This window comes from Nymphaea colorata, chromosome 3, assembly GCF_008831285.2.
Source record: "Nymphaea colorata isolate Beijing-Zhang1983 chromosome 3, ASM883128v2, whole genome shotgun sequence".
Taxonomy (NCBI): domain Eukaryota; kingdom Viridiplantae; phylum Streptophyta; class Magnoliopsida; order Nymphaeales; family Nymphaeaceae; genus Nymphaea; species Nymphaea colorata.
In genome coordinates, this window is record NC_045140.1 from 10,861,034 (window position 1) to 10,880,296 (window position 19,263).

Consider the following 19,263-nt stretch of genomic DNA (forward strand, 5'->3'; position numbering starts at 1 on the left):
CCGATAAAAGTAAGGGAAGATACAAAAAAGAATAGCAGAAGTCAGAATGCTCCAGCCAACATCGTGGCCAATGCTGCAGCCTTCAAGAAAGAAAAGTCCGAATATCCCAAGAATAAAGGGGTAATGGACAGAGCTAGTGGCAGTAGTAGTTGCACCAAAAACAAACATCCTGGATGGGGGTACGATAGAAAATTTACCCCATTACAACAAAGTTATGAAGAGGTCATGCATATGCTAATCGAAAGAGGTACTCTGTTTCTCCCAAAAGTCTCCAACCCCCCACCAATGATGGGGAAAAACAAAGAGCAATTCTGCAAATTTCATCGCGCTCCAGGACATGATACAGAAGACTGCCTTGTACTTAAAAATATTGTGCAAGATGCAGTTGACAAAAAAATAATCAAAGAGGTCAGTGAACAGCCGGACATTCTCAAGAATCCTTTTCCTAAACATGGCAAAGAAATAGTTTCGATGGTCAGATTTTCAACAGGTCGTCAAATTATGGTGACAAACAAAAGGGATACAGCGTCCCTGGATTTCTTTGGATTGCTTTTCAAACATGATAAAGGATCCATCAATGCACAAACCAGACTGGTTAAACAAGACCATCTGACAGAGATTGATCAGAAGTCACAAGTGTGCGACCCTAAACCATTAAAATCCATTTTCAATGAATTGGACCCCTTACCTGAAGTCAAGAAGGGAGGGTTTAGCCCTAACAGGGGGAATGAATGGGCTTTTGAATTATGTGAAAATAGTCTGATCATATTCTCTGATAAAGATCTACCAACTGGAGGTGCATCGCACAATGACGCCTTGCACATAGTGATAGAGACAAGGGGCACCAGAGTCTCCCACGTTTTAATTGATGGTGGAGCAAGCCTGAACATCTGTCCACAACAAACAGCTCGTGAGTTGGGCATAAGACAGGCTGACTATACTCCATCCAAAATTTTCATCCATGGATATGACGGGACAGGACAACCATGCCTAGGATGCATATGTCTGGATTTGAATATTTCTGAGACGTATCATCAGGTTTTATTTCATGTGGTGGATATAGAACCCTCCTTCAACTTGTTGCTTGGCAGGCCATGGATCCATGCTACCAATGCAGTTCCCTCCACTCTACATCAGTGTGTCAAATGGACTCACAACGGGAATTCTATAACCATCTATGCAGAGGATAGGGAAAGTCGGCTTGTACACCCAATGATTCCGGTACCAACATATACAATTGAGGTACCCAGTATTCGAGTCTGCAAAGAGGAAGAAATATCTCAAAGTCTTAGCAGATTGGCCATTCAGAAACCAAAGAAACAGGTATGGGTGAAAAGGGGTACCAAACTTGAAACAAGTTACAAAAGTCATCCGTTGTTCAAGAAATTCTGCCAGAATGAGAAAGGATTGGACTTACTCATACGCCATGGCTACCAGCCATTTACTCCTTGGCAAACATGAAAATGGAATCTTGGAACCAGTTACCTTGACAGGACAACGAGGCACTCAAGCCTTGGGGTGCCAAAGCTATGAAAAAGTGGATGTTGAGGAAGAATTCAAGTCAGTACCTTTCGTCAAGAGCAATACCATAGGCGGATTTTCACCATCAATTTGAATCAACAAATCCGCCATCATTTTGTCAATTTGTCGTCATTGTACTCAAATAGACCAAGTGTCTTCATTTTGTAATACCTTCAAAAATACAATGACAAATGCAAATTACTTCCATATACAATGTCTCAAATTTCATCTAACTTCTTTACAATCTTTAGGATGGCATTTGAGGATCAAACATCAAAAGCTTTTAAGGAGATAAATCCAGAACTCACTGAGGCCGAATGTCCAGAGTTCATCCAAATGAGAAAGCAAGATCAACCGTCACCTCTGATTAATGATCCGATTGAGGAAATTAACATTGGCACGAAAGAGAGTCCAAAGATTTTGCAAATTGGAACAAGTCTCTCAGCAGAAGAAAGAAAAGAGTTGATAGACTTCCTCAAAAAGCATCAAGAAGCCTTTGCGTGGACTTATGAGGACATGCCAGGACTTGATACAAAATTAGTCGAGCATCAACTACCATTGAAACCAGAATGCAAGCCAATCAAACAAAAGTTGAGGAAACTAGACCCTCGTCTTGAGGGGCAAGTTAAGGAAGGCCAGGAAGACCTACTAAAGGCAGGGTTCATCCGAACAATCGACTATCCTGAATGGTTAGCAAACATTGTAGTATTCCCAAAGAAAAATGGCAAAATTCGGCTTTGCATCGATTTCAGTGATTTGAATAAGGCTACACCAAAGGATGACTACCCACTTCCAAACATTGACTTGTTGGTAGACAGTACCGCAGGTCACGCTATGTTCTCCTTTATGGATGGATATTCTGGTTATAACCAAATTAAGTTGGCAGCTCAAGATCAAGCCAAAACATCATTTACAACCCCATGGGGTACCTTCTGCTATACAGTAATGCCATTTGGTTTGAAGAATGCTGGGACAACATATCAAAGGGCTATGGCAGCTATTTTTCATGACCAAATGCATCAAATCATGGATGCATATGTAGATGATCTACAAATTAAGTCAAAAACATGGGAGAATCACATCAACATTCTCTCTCAAGTTTTTGATAGACTCTTACAATACAAACTTAGATTGAATCCACAAAAATGTGTATTTGGTGTGGAATCTGGTAAGCTTTTGGGATTTATGGTCAGCCAAAAGGGAATCGAGATGGATCCTTCCAAAGCAAAGGCGATCATCGAAATGTCACCCCCAACAAATCTTAAGGAGCTACGCAGCTTGCAAGGCAGAATTCAGTCAATCAGAAGGTTTATATCTAATCTCGCCATGAGATGCGAACCCTTCAACCATTTACTGCGAAAAGGAGTCAAATTTGAATGGAGGCATGAATGTCAAGCCTCATTCGAAAAGATCAAGAAGTATCTTCTTTGCCCACCAATTTTAAAACCTCCAATTTTAGGGGAACCTCTACTCCTTTACATCACAGTTAACGATTCAGCCTGTGGTGGATTTCTGGCTCAATATGAAGAAGGATACCGAATAGAACATGCCATTTATTACATCAGTAAGACATTTGTGCAGTATGAAAAGAACTACTCGCACATGGAAAAAACTTGCTTAGCCTTGGTGTGGATGTGTCAAAAATTAAGGCATTATCTATTGGCTTGTGAAGTTAAAATTTTATCCAAACTTAATCCACTCAAATATATCCTCGAACAGCCATTTCTGAATGGAAGGATAGCAAAGTGGCAGGTTTTGCTGATGCAATATGATTTGGAATATGTGTCACAAAAATCAATCAAGGGGCAAGCCATTGCAGACCAATTGGCAGATTTTCCTCTATATGAAGAAATTAGAACAAATGATGATTTTCCAGATGAGCAAATCCTGACAACTGAACCAGAGCCGATTTGGGAGATGTACTTTGATGGATCTAAGAGCACAGCTGGGGCAGGCATTGGGATACTTTTCATTACACCAGAAAGGGAAATGATTCTTTACTCTCTCAAATTGAATTTTTCCTGCACGCATAATATGGCAGAGTACGAGGCCCTAATCCAAGGACTCAAAATGTTGCTCAAATTTAAAGTGCAGAGAGTTCGCATTTTTGGAGATTCTCTCTTAGCTGTCAGTCAGGTCAATGGAGATTGGCAAGTCAAAGATAAAAAATTGATTCCATATCAAGAGTTAGCAGCTTCCCTCTTAAGACAGTTCGAGGAATGTCAACTCTTACATGTCAAAAGAGAATTTAACCCAATAGCAGACGGTTTAGCCAGTTTAGGCTCTACCATTGCCTTCAAACCTGGAGAATCTATCAGATCTTTTGAAGTTGGAAGACTCGAACAACCATCTTTTGTCATACCAGAACAGGTGTTGCAAGCAGAAAGTAGAGAAACACCATGGTATCAGAACATCAAGGATTTTCTCCAAACTGGAACACTTCCACCAGAAATGTCTCGAAAAGAGCAAAGAGTTTTGAGACACATGTCTTCAAGATATTTCATTCTAGCCGACATCCTATACAGAAGAGGATTCAGCACAGAATATGCTAGATGTCTCGATGCAAATGAGGCACTAGAAGTCATTCAAGAAGCCCATGAAGGAATTTGTGGGGGACATGTAGGGTATCAGACCCTCGTCAAGCAGATAGTCAAAGCAGGGTACTATTGGCCCACAATGCAAAGAGACTGTCACCAATTTGTCAAGAAATGCATCAAATGTCAGTTGCATGCACCATCAATTCATGCTCCAGCAGCGTACCTTCATTCGGTCAGCTCACCATGGCCATTCTCCATGTGGGCCTTCGACGTAGTCGGTCCAATCAATCCACCTGCCTCAAATGGACACAGGTATTTTCTTGCAGCTACAGATTACTTCACCAAATGGGTGGAAGCGATCACTTTAAAAACAGTCGAAGGACAACACGTAGTGTTCTTCATTCATAAAAATCTTTTGTGTAGATTTGGCATCCCGCATGATATTGTTTCTGATAACGGTATTCATTTCAAAAATGAGAAAATGCGCAATCTTTGTTACAAACACAAAATACAACATCACTTTTCTGCCCCATATTACCCTCAAGGTAATGGTCAGGCAGAAGCAACCAACAAGATTTTGATTCGTGTCTTAGAGAGGACAGTTGAAAGAGGCCGAGATTGGCACGAGAAAATGCACAATGCACTTTGGGCGTATCGAACCACAATTCGGACACCCACCAATGCTACACCAGCAGAATTAGTATATGGAACGGAAATTGTCCTTCCATTACATGTCCAAAAACCAGCAATGAAATTTGCTGCTCTCATTGAACTCCCAATTAGCAAATATCAAAAAAAGAGACTTGCTCAATTAGACCTCTTAGACGAGAAAAGACTACAAGCGGCAGAGCATGCCGAAGTCTATCGTAAGAGAGTCGCCTGACATTATGCCAAATCAGTCATTGAAAGAAAATTTCAGGTAAATGATCTTGTTTTAAGATCCATAGTTCCACTCAGGAGTAGACCCAAAGGAAAATGAGCGCCGAACTGGGAAGGACCATATGTTGTCAAAGAGGTTCTACCTCACAATTCTTATCGACTGATTGATGCCGATGGGGTTGAAATCCCCGATCCAATTAATGCTTTGCATCTCAAAAAATTCTATACTTGAATTTGCAATTCAAAAAAAAAAAAAAATTCAAAATAGTTGTGCTTTGATAAGCACGTTTGTAACAATTTTCAAACCAACTAAGGGGCATGGTATCCCTTAGGGAAAAGTTTCAAAAATGCATCAAAATTTTCAAACTCAACCCATGTCTTGAGGGCAATTGCAAGGGCATCGTCTTGAAATAGGCAAGAAATTTCACAGACATTGAGGGACTAATGTATAGTAATTAATGTTGGTCCCGACAATCGGCATTTGTAAAGGTCTAGCATGAGATGCCATAAGAAAAAGTCTTGTCACCTAAAAGACCTTGGCAAGATGCTAGAAAAAGCTATCAAGCGAAATGAGTTGAGCAATGAGCTCGGGGTGAGTGTAGTTGTTCCTCTGGTTCAAAGCTCAGCAGGCGCGGGTGGGCATATGACCTATGCTTACGCCGTGAAGCTAAAAAGCAATCCATGAACATTTTGCTTATATTAAGTCTCCTAAAGCCTTCTGAATTCGAGCAAGTAAGCCTGGGGAGTGTTTTACATTTGGTACCCTGAGGCCAACTGGTCTAGGAGTTACCGGCCCAAAGCTTGTTACAAGGGTTCAGAAGAAAGCCCGATAGACTTGATATTACACAAAGCAAACTACACAAAACCGCCAAAGCAGTGGAACTCCGTAGTAGCTTTTGGGGTGGTGAGGAATTTCTCCCAAGAGTGAAGGGTGGCTCAAAAAGAAAATCAAAATTCAAAAGCAAAAGCGAGTATGTGAAAAACTAAGTAAAAGAAGAGAAAAACCACTTGCCAATGGTTTAGAAGGCATCGAGGGCAAATTTCTCAAAGCATCAAATGCAAAAACTTTCACAATTACAAAATTTTTCAACCAACATTAATTCCTCTACAAAGTCTCCAATGAGATGGAGAAAAATCTTTTTATTTCAGGTCTATGCCTAGCATTTCCCCTCGAGCGAGGATGGTTCAACATCATTTGAAAAATGGATTTTCCAAACGATTTGCAAAAATTTGGTGCGTGAATCTTTGCTATTAAGCAAATTATTCAATTTGCTTAACAGCAAAGAGGGGCATCTGTTAACACCCCAAATTTTTCCACATCTAAATTGAAGCAATGTGAAAATTTCACAAAAGAATTGTGAAAATTTGCAATTTCAAAGCCAATTTCGAATCTAAAGAACAATTAGATTCAAATCGTGAATTTAACCCGATACACGAATCCCAATGCAGGATTACGAGTCCAAATTCAATTGCAAATGTCATTTGAAATCCAAATCCAATTGCAAAATGCAAATTTTGACTTAGATCCAAGAATTGGATCTCATTCAGTCTAAAATGCTACGTGGGACCCACGTGTGGGCCCCACCTAGCCCGTGTGGTCAAGAGCCCCCCAGGGGCCATGCCCCCTCCATGTCAAAAAAATAATAAATAAATATTTTCTCTCAAATTAATTGAAGAAAAGTCATTTTCAAGAAGAAATAAAGGAGAAACCTAGGAAAAGAGAGACATTTATGTCTCTCTCTCTTCTTTAACCAGGTCCTCCTTAAAGAAAAAAATCATTTTCAAGGAAGCAATTACTAGACTGGTCAAACTCACCAAACCTACTTAATCCAAGTAGGTTTGACCCGAGTGCACTCAAATGTGGTGCCAATTCCAGCTAGGTTCGGTCACCATGGGCTCAACACAGTCAAAATGTAAGTCTGTCTCATGATCCAATTAATAGACGAAAATAGACTTTGACCGAACCAAACCCACTTTGACTAAACTCAGTCAAAGTACAATTTAGCTCAATTAAGAGCTTTCTTGACCCAAATTTATCAAATTACCTCAAATAAAGTCAAACTACTTGCAAATGAGCTTTGACTTTGGTCAATTGGTCGAAAATGATCAATTTGGACAATTTTGCCCTTCTGCGGTCAACTTAAGATTAAAAAGCCTAAAATGGTTTATGAAAGGCAAATAAACATTTGAATTTGTCAAATGCATGAATCAAATACCAAATTTAAATTGAATTTCTCAAGTGAAAGTTTGATTCAGTTGAAATCCATTTTCAATCAAGTTTTGGACGAAAATACCCTTTTCGAACCAAATTTGATAAAATTTTTAAATTTTATTAAAATTTAAATTTAATTATCATAATTCAATGACATTTGGAGCTTAGTAACTAGGTTTTAACCTTATAAGCTCGATTTCAAACAAAAAATAAATAAATAGTACAAAATAAGGGCAAAACCCTGTGCAAGGGCATTTTCGTCCAAAATTTTGGTCAAAATGGTCACCTAGGTCTGAACCCAAGTTGACCAAACCTAGCCCAGCCCACCTAACTCGTGGAAATGGGTTGAGAAATGGTCAATTAGAGCCTTTAAAGTCTATTTAACTCATTTTACAAGTCCCCAAGGTCTTAAGCAAGTTCCCAAGGTGAGTTAAGAAGGTGGTTGAACCCACCTCCTCCTCTATATAAACCTTCCCTTGGCCACCAAGGGGGAGGACGAAATTTTGGAGCATTCTATCAAATTGCTGCAGCCAAGGAGTTAGGAGGGAGAAGCCAAGGAAGAGAGAAGAGGTTCGTCCAAGCCCCCTTCCCCTTTTTCTCCCATTCTCTTCTTCACTTTCTTCTATTCTCCCTATTGATTTTGCTAAGTTAGGGTGCTTAAGTGAACCCTTAGGATTTTTGTGGTGAGAAGCCCTCTTTACCACTCCAAATTCCAACAAGCAAGCTATTTCTTATTCTAGCTTTGCTAAGCTTGAATCCACGGTTGGATTCTTGCTTAGGATTGCTTGGGTTAGAAAACAAGTGAAGGCGAAGGACAAACATCAAGACCGACCGCAAGGTAGGTGATCTTAACTCACTTCTCTTCTACTTTAGCTTATTGTTGATTTATTTTAATTCCAGCAATTCGTGGGAGGGTTTATTTTCATTTGCTTACGGCTGGGAATGATGTCCAGCTAAGGGAAACCTACGCTTCAATGTACATGTTAATGCATAATGCATGCATATGTCGGTTTTTCTTAAATATGAACCCAAGTATCAAATTTTGAAATGGGCCCCAAGGCCACGTCCCTTTCAAAGGAACCAACTTAATACCATTTTGAACTCCCTACCATGAGAGAATCCCACGGTGAGAGAGTGATTTTGCTACATCACGTATGATGAAAATGCCTATAAGAGATGGATACGTTTTTATGAATGTGATCCACCCTTGCATGGCGAAATGATGGACGCATAAGCTTGAGTATTGTTTTATTTTCTTTCTTATTCACAGTCATTTTGATTCATGTCTTTCAATTTAATTAATCAAGGGTAGTAGGGAAGATTTGAAACAAGTTCTCAATCTTCCTACATAAAAGAACCCAGCCATGAATCATCATGATTCATGAGTCATGCGGTCCCTTGATAAAATTTCATTTTGAAAAGTAAGGTACGTATATGTATACATTGTTATATATGTACATATATGTATCCAATTTCTTGTCAAAAATTACATTCCTCCCTTAAAATCAGGTTGGAACATGTTTCCAAACCGGTCTTTAAGGAAATGGGCCATTTTTATTGATTTTTCTAGTGCAAGATTATAAATTATTTTCATTTCATTTTTACTTAATTTCAGCAAACCCATACGTAAGATGTATGTATGTTGTTGAAATCAGACCATGTTTCATAGGAATTGATTTAAGAATATCAAAATTTACATATTTGAAATACCAACCATCCTAGAATCATCCAAAGGAGTTGATGATTTCATTACTACGAAATCTGGAATTTGAATAGATTTGAAAAACTCATTGTTTCTGTCTAAGAAACAAGTCCTTATTGGAATCAATGTCCACAATTTTCAGCTATTTAAATCAACACAAGGTCTGATTTTTAGCTATTTTGAGACAAAAGTGGACGTCATCCATGTCTCCCATCAATTTCAAAGATTGAACTTGACATCATTTATATATTTTGATCATTTTGATAATTTTATGTCAAGCCTCAAGCTTATGGACTACATCTATAATTCATGTGCTTAATCATATAATGAGCACATATAGAGAAAGTCCTACATTTTAATCAATCTTCATGTATAGATTGTATGACGTGCAATACGGACTTTGAGAGATTATGAGGGAGTGAAGAATGTATGTTTCATATGAATGAATCTTGATGGATTATGAGAGAGAGAAGAATGAATGTTCCATATAGTTTCCATTCTCGTTTCATGCATTCACTTTCACTCAAAATCAATGGCACCACATGCACATTCTCAAGAAATTAAGTGATTCAAATTTAAGTTGCAAAAAGTGACCAAGTCATATTGCAATGAGAATTTGTAAACTTCACTTAACTTCAAAAGAAAACACAAGCAATGCATTCATAATCTTTTGGCCAAAGTGCATTTGAAAAACAACATGTTTTCTAACAATTTGGAACCTATGTTCTTTCAAAATAATGAATTCTACAAATCACATGATTTGACAAAAGAAGAGTTCAAAATCAATTTTTATCATAAGATGATCATCATCATCTAGAGTTCACAACAAAGAACTCAATTCCAAATCTTCAAAAATCCTCAAGAATTATGTGTTTCAAATAACACCAAAACAAAGGTTTTTAAACCAACTTGAAAACCCCCAATATTCAAATTCATTTATTCAAAAAAATGAATTTCAGTTCTTGAATCCAAAACCTCAATGCATAAGCATATAGGACTTACATCAATAACTCGTATATGATCCAAATGGTCCTTAGTCCTTGGACTAATTACCCCTGTTAAAGGCGGCAGGAACGGTTGGACCTCGTACCGACGAGCGGATCCCTTTCTCTTGAAAATTTTCTCAAAACCCCAATTTTAAAAGAATTTTGCTGACTCGCATTTCGACCTTCTTGAAAAAGGAGTGGGGTGCGAACACTCGTTCAACCAGTTGACTGAACAAGTTGGCACCACAAATTACCCCTTATCACCTGTCCCTACTGTGTCAAGTCATGGTTCTTCGTGACACCATAGTTACTAGATGTCCCCACGAGCGCCTTGGACGACACGGCCAAATAACTGTCGTTTGGATCCAAGTGTGGTTGCTTAAAAGTGGTGGGACCCTCGAACGACTCTCAACATATAGAGTTGACGGATCTAGTCATCTTCAAAACCCTATAACCACGTCCACCTAAGAAATTGGTGTATGATACGTTAAATACAACACAAACTCCTTTCGCCTATCCAAGGGCTAGCAGGGATGGGCTAAGGTTAGGGCTCCACTCCTAGTCAAGTAGTAGGATGAAATATTTTTTCTAATTCACTGAAAACCAATCATGTTTTTTTCCAATACATACCATATATATCAGCGAAAATAATGAAATGACCATAATCTTATATTATTATATCTTTTTCTTTTTTTTTAAAAAAAAGTACAAAAACAAATGACTAAATAGGGATCGCCTTGATAAGATAAGGCCAATATGGCCTCTTAGAGAAACTCACACGCAACTTATGTATAGGGAAAGATATACTGTCATATACATTGTGTTGGAGGATGTTAAAATTTCAATAAATTGTCACGTGCACCTTTTGATATATAAGCCTAATTAAATTGCTGAAACGAAGCTGGCGAACCTCATCCCCAAAAAAAGCAGTGTTAAGTACCATTCCATAAACTCTCATCCCTTCCTATTGTGTCCGGCCGAGAGCCCTTTGGCACCATCACGCCCAAGATTTCACCACCAGCCACTTACTTCTCAAGATTGGTTTGGCCATCTGCTAGGCTTTGTACTTTGCCTGCTTGCTCCAACTGTTCATGATATCAAATGCTCATTGATAGCGAGGATCGCCATGTGCATTTATTATAAGCATATGCTGAAACTTTGGATTGGGTTCCGGTCTGCGCATTTACCTAGTCCGACCTAATCGTGCACTGATCTACCCTAATCCAGTCGAAACTTGGGTTCAGATATGACCGGTAGTTTATTTATGTCTCATATTTGAGAATTAAACTGGTTTGGAATTGGAGATTAGATACCAAAAACCGTTAGATCTGAAAATAGATGGACGTTAACTATCAGATTGGATAATGGATTATGGACTAGGGGTGTTTCACGTCTGGTGCTGGGCAATGGTGGTCTGCTCTCTTGGGTCACTACCTCATGATGGAACGAAAGGATGTGGGGATTGGGTTGGAAGAGATGAAGGGCTAAGCACGATACTCCTGAAGAAGGCACTCTCGGCTGACTTACATATTAAATCAGCACCTAAATACTATCGAATAAAGGGCTAGTTAATCATGTCCCTTGCTAAATAATATTAAAAGGCGTACTTAACCAATAAAAATATATATCTAGTACTTTACATCTAGTAACAAAATTTATTCAATAATATATGTCTCAATTATGTATTAAAGTTAATCATCTAACATCCTGCTAAGAGATAAGGGAGGCCACATGGCTGGTGGGACCCAAGGGAACCGGACCTTCAGTCTACGCTTGCCAAGATGGTGGACCTCAAGCCTGTTCCAACACGAGTACGCAAAAAAAAAAAAAAAAAAGAAAAAAAAAAAGAAAAGAAAGAAACTGAATCTCCTTTCAAAATACTGAAACGTTAGTACCAAGGAAGAATTTTACATATTAATTTGACTGCGAAAGGAAAGGAAAGTATGGTCAATTTAAGGAAAGGGAAAGTACGGTTATGCTTGTATTTGGTTGGCTAATTAAGAAAAGGAAAACCAAAAAACCTGTTTAAATGCAAGACAAAGGAAAGAAAAAATCAATCTTCAAAATTAGTGACATTGAGAATGAAAGACGTACGTCATCATTTTATTTTCTTTTCGTCCATTTTTTACCTTTCTTTCTTTCCTTCCATCCAAATAAGGCATTAAAGTTGAAACACTGCTTTGAGAAAGGCCACGAAGGCTGGAGGGTAGTACAAAAAGCTTTTTCCAGCATTAAAAAAACACTGAGAATGGTAGTTTCCGTGCTGATCATCAATCAAGAGGCATGTCGGCATGGATACAATCGCACTTGACGCTTGGAAAACACCAGAAGAACTGCAGAAGTGATGGCTGATCTGCTTTCATCACCATCGTATCCTTTGCTGTATATATATATATATATATATATATATATATATATATATATATATATATATATATATATATAGAGAGAGAGAGAGAGAGAGAGAGAGAGAGAGAGAAAGAGAGAATCACTATACAAAAACCACACAATTTTTTAGTTAATTAGATATTGTCTACAAGAATAAAAAACTATTACAATTAATAAAAAATTATATATAAATATTTCATGATTTTAACATCTTGTTAGATCCTGCTCCATCTCCTTTCTCTTCCATGTCTTGCCAATTGCAAATCGAAGATAAAGATCTTAACTAACATGTCAAAATCATCAAGAAAAAAAAAACCCAACAAATAGTTGGTAGTTATATATAAATAAAAATGTTGATAAGTAACAAACTAACTTTTGGCCTGTGATATCATCAACAAAAACCCAACAAAAAACTTGCTAACATAAAAACTGGCTCACCCTTGACCGAATATTTACATGCTATTAGAGCAGCTACATCCAGATCTTGTTGCCAATCTTGTAGATTACTGCTACCAAAATCATATGCTAACAATGCCTAAGTCTCCTAATTTTAAGGGAACTGAAATGGCCTGTAACAATATAATCTTGATCAAACGAACATCTCCTCTTGTCATGAGATAATGAGAGAGAGAGAGAGAGAGCAATATTGAGGGCCATGTAAGTAAACACTTGAAAGAGTCAAAACCACGAATTATCGTGCAATCTTCTTCTTCACTTTTTATGATATCATAGCCTTTTGGCTGCACCGAAAGTTCTTGGCAGATTCTCGGCATCATGGCCAAGAGGGACGTCAATGGCAACATAGGCGACAAGTGCAAATGTACAACACCCATGGTCACGGCAGCGATAATAGGTGGCACCGCTATAGTTCAGGTTCTACCTGTTTTACTGGCACCCACACATCTTTAGTACTTTCACCCTGTTAAGCTAGATACTGATAGTTTTCTTTTGTCGGAATCCTAATTAATTTATGTAATTGTTAAAGAGCTACAACCTTGCAGAGTTACATTGACGGATATAAGGCTTGCCCGAGTAAGTTTATTACAACGTGAAGCAATGTTAAAGTTAAGAATCCTGCTTATGATGAACGACAACGAATGGGTCAGCTTTTATTAAGCTGGATCTTAACATCACTAACCGATAACATACGCCCACAGGTTGTGAGCATGAGCATTTCTTTTTTTGTATGGACATCATTAAAGAAGATCTATTTTGCTCGATCACGAGAAATAATATGTAAAACAGATGAAAGGGCCATTGCAGAACCTCAAAATGGGAACCAACTCAACCATTGAATGCTTCCTAGAGCAAAAAATGTTACCCTCCAAGTAGCACAGGCATCACATTGTCCATGATGACTTGATCTCTTTTATTTTCGCTGGACTTCCTAAAGCTAAATATGGACTTCCACGGACTACATTGAAACTGGGGTCGTGCTTATCAGTCTGAAAAAGTTTTTCTATGCTGCAAGTTCATAAAGCACAAACTGATTAGAAAACCAAAAGTGGCGTTGTTTACATGTAGCATCTTTCAATTTTATACGAAGACCACCTATACACAGAAAAAATATATTACTTATACTCACCCCTTTATTTACTTGTAGGAAAATGAGAGACGGGGACCCATCTTATTTATATGAGGTCTGACCATTTCTGGCACATTTACTATGGGTAATTTGATCAGGATTAAGTTTAATGGTCAATTACCTAAAGATTTCATTGTTATCCTAGTCCTAAATGAAGCAAAGTAAGCATGCCTTGGGTTCTGAAAGGATGTGATTTTGTAAGTCTAAATGGATCATCAAAAGTTCAAGGATCTGAACAGGAGAGCTCCAAGAGAGAAACATAGCTCAATCCTGTATTCATCATTGATCAGTGCGAATGTAGTGCTAACTAGCATGATGCATGCAACTAAGTCACACATGATCAAGACCTAGTTTCTAAGGTTTTAGTATTCGGGTAAAATGGTATGAGATGTGAGCCTGGGCATTTAATTACATTCAGAAATAAGTTTAATCAATGATATAAATATTTCAACAAGTTTGTGTGGATGCTCCAAAACAAATCAATGATCTAAATCAAATTCTAATTGAGATCCAGTTCCAAAAGCTTGGTTGGTCCAATTCAAAAGACTTAATTCAGATAAAAAATTCCAAATTCATGTGGATCATCCAAACAACAGTCTAGGAATTTATTCGTCCAAATTGAATTCAAATTAGGATCCAGTTCAAAAGTTTTATGTGTTCAGTCCTTGATCCAATATTATGATTCAAATTGAATGGGCAGATCCAGATCATGTTCCAAACTGAACGAATGTAGATTGAGATCCAATATCATTAGTCTCAAGGGTTGTCTAGGACTTTCAAGATCCAAAATTCATGAAATCTAATTGATCACCTTCTGAGATCCAAAACAGTTTATGACACTAATTTAAGATCCATTCATAGTCATGATCTTATGTCATTAATTGAATTCAAGATCCAATCATGCCTAAGAGCTAAGATCCTCACTTTCCCAGGATCCAATATTGAAATCTATTAATCCAATCAATCTAAGATCCAATCAACATTTTTGTTTCTAAAATCCATGTTCAATCTAATAATAAATCACTTAATGTTGAAATATCCTATGGTGGAATTTGGCCAAAGGTTAGGGCTTCAACATCCAATCTTGACCGATATTGAGGAAAGATCTTGTTAGGATTTTGACTATGGATCTTAATTGTAAGGTTCATAGACTGAGTTGAGGGTTCTTATGCCTGTCTAGTTTTAGCCTTAGAAGACACCTGCAGGGTCTAACATAGGTTAGACCTTAATCATGCATTAACCTAGTGTTTTCGTAACCAATTTTAAATTATTTGATTTTAAAACAACTTTTTTTGAAGTACGATTTTTAGAGTATGTTTGCTTAGAAGTAAATTGTAATAGGATCTTAATATGCCCAAACTAATGTCAAAGACACAGTACTAGTCCTATTCCATTTAATTCATAGCTAGGCAGTGTTGTTTGCAGCATTAGTGTTGACCACACATAATTTATGCGCACACCAAATTTAAACCATTAAAGAAGAGAAACTATATGCATGATGGAAAACCAAAAACTATGAAACTAAAGAGCTAAAACAGAATAAGGGAAAGGAGATGGAAGCGTACATGAGCGAAACTGTGTGCACAAAATTTTTTGAGAACTGCACTATACAAATGAATCCTAATTTGAAAAACATGAATGAAATATATTGGAAAATAAGGATGTAGGTTACTTGAGGCAGATTCCATGACATTAATTTCTGAAGTCATGAGCATAATCCCCACATGTAACCTTATTGACATTTGAAAATTTTATTTGAAAGCAATATTTGGAAATTGAAAACGAAATTGTTTAGCGAGAGAGAGAGCTAGAGAGAGAATTCGATGGTTCAAGGACTGAGAGGGCTTTCTAGAAATATAGATAGCAAGAGAGATCCAGAGGATTCCGATAAGAGGGGCATTCGAGATCATAGGAGAGAGAAAGAGTGAGGGTTTGGCTATAGAGAGAAAGAGAGTTCTGTATGCTACCTGCTGTATATAATGAATGTATGCTAGATGTGGACCCTACTACCAATATGTACATTTACCTTCATATTCAAACATTGCATATGCATGTGCATGAGATATCAAATAGGTATGAAATAACAAATAAGTATGACATAATGTTTATGTGATGACAAAAGATTTATGAGATAATGAGATAACGAATAGATGGATGTATGAGACAACACTAAACATAAGTATGTTATAATATTTATGAGATAACAAAGATATATGAAATAACAAGATAACGGATGGGTGTGTGATAATGCTAAACATAAGTATGAGATAATAAAATATTTATGATATAATGAGATAATGGACGGATGTATGAGATAACGCTAAACATAAGTATGAGATAATGTTTAAGTAACATATTTATGGGATAACGAGATAATGCTATAAGCGGGATAAAAAATGAAAATATTTTTTTACTGCTTAAATGGGTATATTGGTCATAATGATATTTACACACAGACTTACAAATTTAACCTTTATCGAATCCTCACTTGACAAATATAGAGAGGTATATTCTTCTTGTTGTTGCTGGACAAAGATGGGGGAAGAGAGGGTTTCGCCATCCTCTATTGTCACTGACTGGTGGTCCTGCTATCCGGCTATTCGGAATTGCATTTGCTCAACACACCGGTGGTCTCTCTCTCTCTCTCTTTGAGTGATCCAGGAGCACTACAACAAACAATAAACATATTGTGAATGATATAAATAAATGTATCTCTATGTTTCTCTTTGTATTCCCTTCATACTACTGTTGGGTTGGGTCCAGTCTCAAGTGAGGACCTGACCCACCCGTTCACTTAAGTGAATGGGTGGAGAGAAGGCAAAAGGGCACCAGACGGTGCCCTACCCTCTCTCACTCGTCTCTCCTCTGTTTCAACCAAGAGAGGGCTTCCCGCTTGCTGCCCACACACAGCCAAAACAAGAAGTGGAAGAGGAAGGCAAGAAGAGAAGGAGGAGAAAACGCAACAAGGCTGTGTGGGTTGATCAACAGGTCAAGAAAAGAGAGAAGAGACAAAGAAGAAAGAGGAAATGAAAGCTGTCTTTATTGGATGATCTCTTTTTCATTAATTTTGGAGTTCTTTCTTCCATTCGTATAAGAGAGTGTTATTGTTCTCTTGTGTTCATTGTTTTTCTTAAAACAATAGGGACATTGCTACTAGTATATTTGGCCCATTTTGATATATATAAATTATCCTTGCCAGTGGTTTTTTATCCCATTATTAGAGCTATTTCTACGTATATTTGGTGTGCAACTTTTCTATTGTTTTATTCTTGCAATATGTTCACTTATTATTAGAATTTCAGCATTACACGCATTGTAGCAGTCATGAACTTGGTATGAGTAGTTTCTTACTATCAAACTAGTTGGTTTGGGCTGTTATATTGATGTTAAAGTCTACCGTTAGTTGCATAATTATTGGATATATGCATTCTTGAAGCTTGAGAGCGCTTGTGACAACATTATTGTTAATTTTGGTTGCTTGTTGTCTTATCAAGTATTCGTTTGCAGGGACAATCTTCTTTTACAAGAACATATCCATATTGTGAGTTCTTTTAACAAGATTGGAACTGTTTGTTGGGCAAAAAAAACCATATCAAAGTGATATCAGAGTGCTAGGTTTGTTGTGTTCATTCTTACTGAATGATGGAGTTGGCTCCTACTAGGATGATCTCTCTAAATGAAACAATTGGACTTTATGAAAAGCAAAAATGAAATATTTGTTCTATCGTAATGATTTGTATGCACTCATGGAGAACAAAAGGCCAACGAATATAACGGATGATAAGTGGAAGTTATTAGATGGGAAAACCATTGGTACGATAAGACAATGGTTAGATAACAGTGTCTTTCATTTGGTATATGTAGAGATAAATGTGAAGTCATTATGGCTGGAAACAAGGTTTTCTTGATTAGGCAATTGGTAAATCTCAAACTTAGAGAGGGGAAACCTATGTCAGAGCATTTGATTGAAATACAGAGCATAATTAATCAATTGTCTGCTATGAAAATATGTTAGATGATGAGTTACAGGCACTCTTATTGCTCATTTCTCTTCCAGATAGTTGTGAGACTTTAGTTGTTTCTTTGAGCAACTTCACTCTAAATAGTGTGTTAACAATAAAGTATGTAAGTAGCAACATTCTAAATTAAGAGACAAGGAGAAAGTCTCTTGGCACTACTAGCTCACAAGTGCTAGTGATGGGGGATAGGGGCAGACAGAAAAATCGTAACAAATGACATGACATATAAAAATCCAGGTCCAAATCAAGGCCCAATATGACAGGTAAATGTTTTCACTATGTTATTTCAGGTCACAAGAAAATTGATTGCAGGAAATGAAAAAAAGAAAAAGAATAGAAAAAGAAGAGTCAAGAGAGTGTGAAACCAAAAGAATACACTGCAATTGCTTCATATGGTGAGGTAGTATTACTTTTATTTGAAGAAAATGGTTGTTTTACAATTGAGAAATGGTGATTCTTGGAGTAGTTTACGTGAGCAACAGTGACACTTCAAAGATTATTAGGGTAGGAGATGTTTGCATTGAGATGAACATATGATGTAAATTGACTTTGAGAGATGTGAGATATATTCCAGATCTTAGAATGAATCTAATTTTTGTAAGAAAACTAAGTGAAGATGGATATTGTACTTCTTTTAGTTAGTCTGATTGGAAATTGACCAAGGGGGCATTAGTGTTCACTAGAAGTAGCAGATTTGACTCTTTATATGGTATGAAGTCTCGAATCAGTACTGTTGAGGTAAATACAATTACTGATGGTACTTTGTCAGATTTGTAGCATAAGAGGCTGAGTCACATGAGTGAAAGAGAAATCGATTTGCTCGCTAAGAAGAATTTGTTACCAAAGGCAGATAGTGTACATTATCTCCTTGTGATCATTGCTTGGTTAGTAATAAGTTGCATACAATCTCTTTTCAAAAAAATACTCATAAAAAACTAAAGATGTATTAAATTTAGTTTATTCATATATTTGTAGACCTAATATAACATCTAAAGTTGGAGCATCTTATTTTATCACATTCATTGATGATGCATTTAAGAAGGTATGAGCCTTTACGATGAAAAATAAAAGTGAAGTAAGTAATATTTTCATGAATTTTTACGCAGTGATTGAGCGTGAGACTGGAAAGAAGATGAAGAGACTACATACAGATAATGGTGGTGACTACATAGCTTCTTCTCTATAAGAATATGATCTTAAGCATTGTATTAGACATGAAAAGACAGTTCCCTATACTCTACAACAGAATAGAGTTGCAGAAATGATGAACAAAACTATAGTTGAGAGAATAAGAAGTTTGTCATCTAGCTCTAAGTTGCCTAAGTATTTTTGGAGAGAGACAATGTGCATTGCAGTTTATTGGATAAACATATCTCCTTGAATGTCTTTAGATTGAGATATTCCATAGAGAGTTTGGTCGAATAAAAAGGTCAA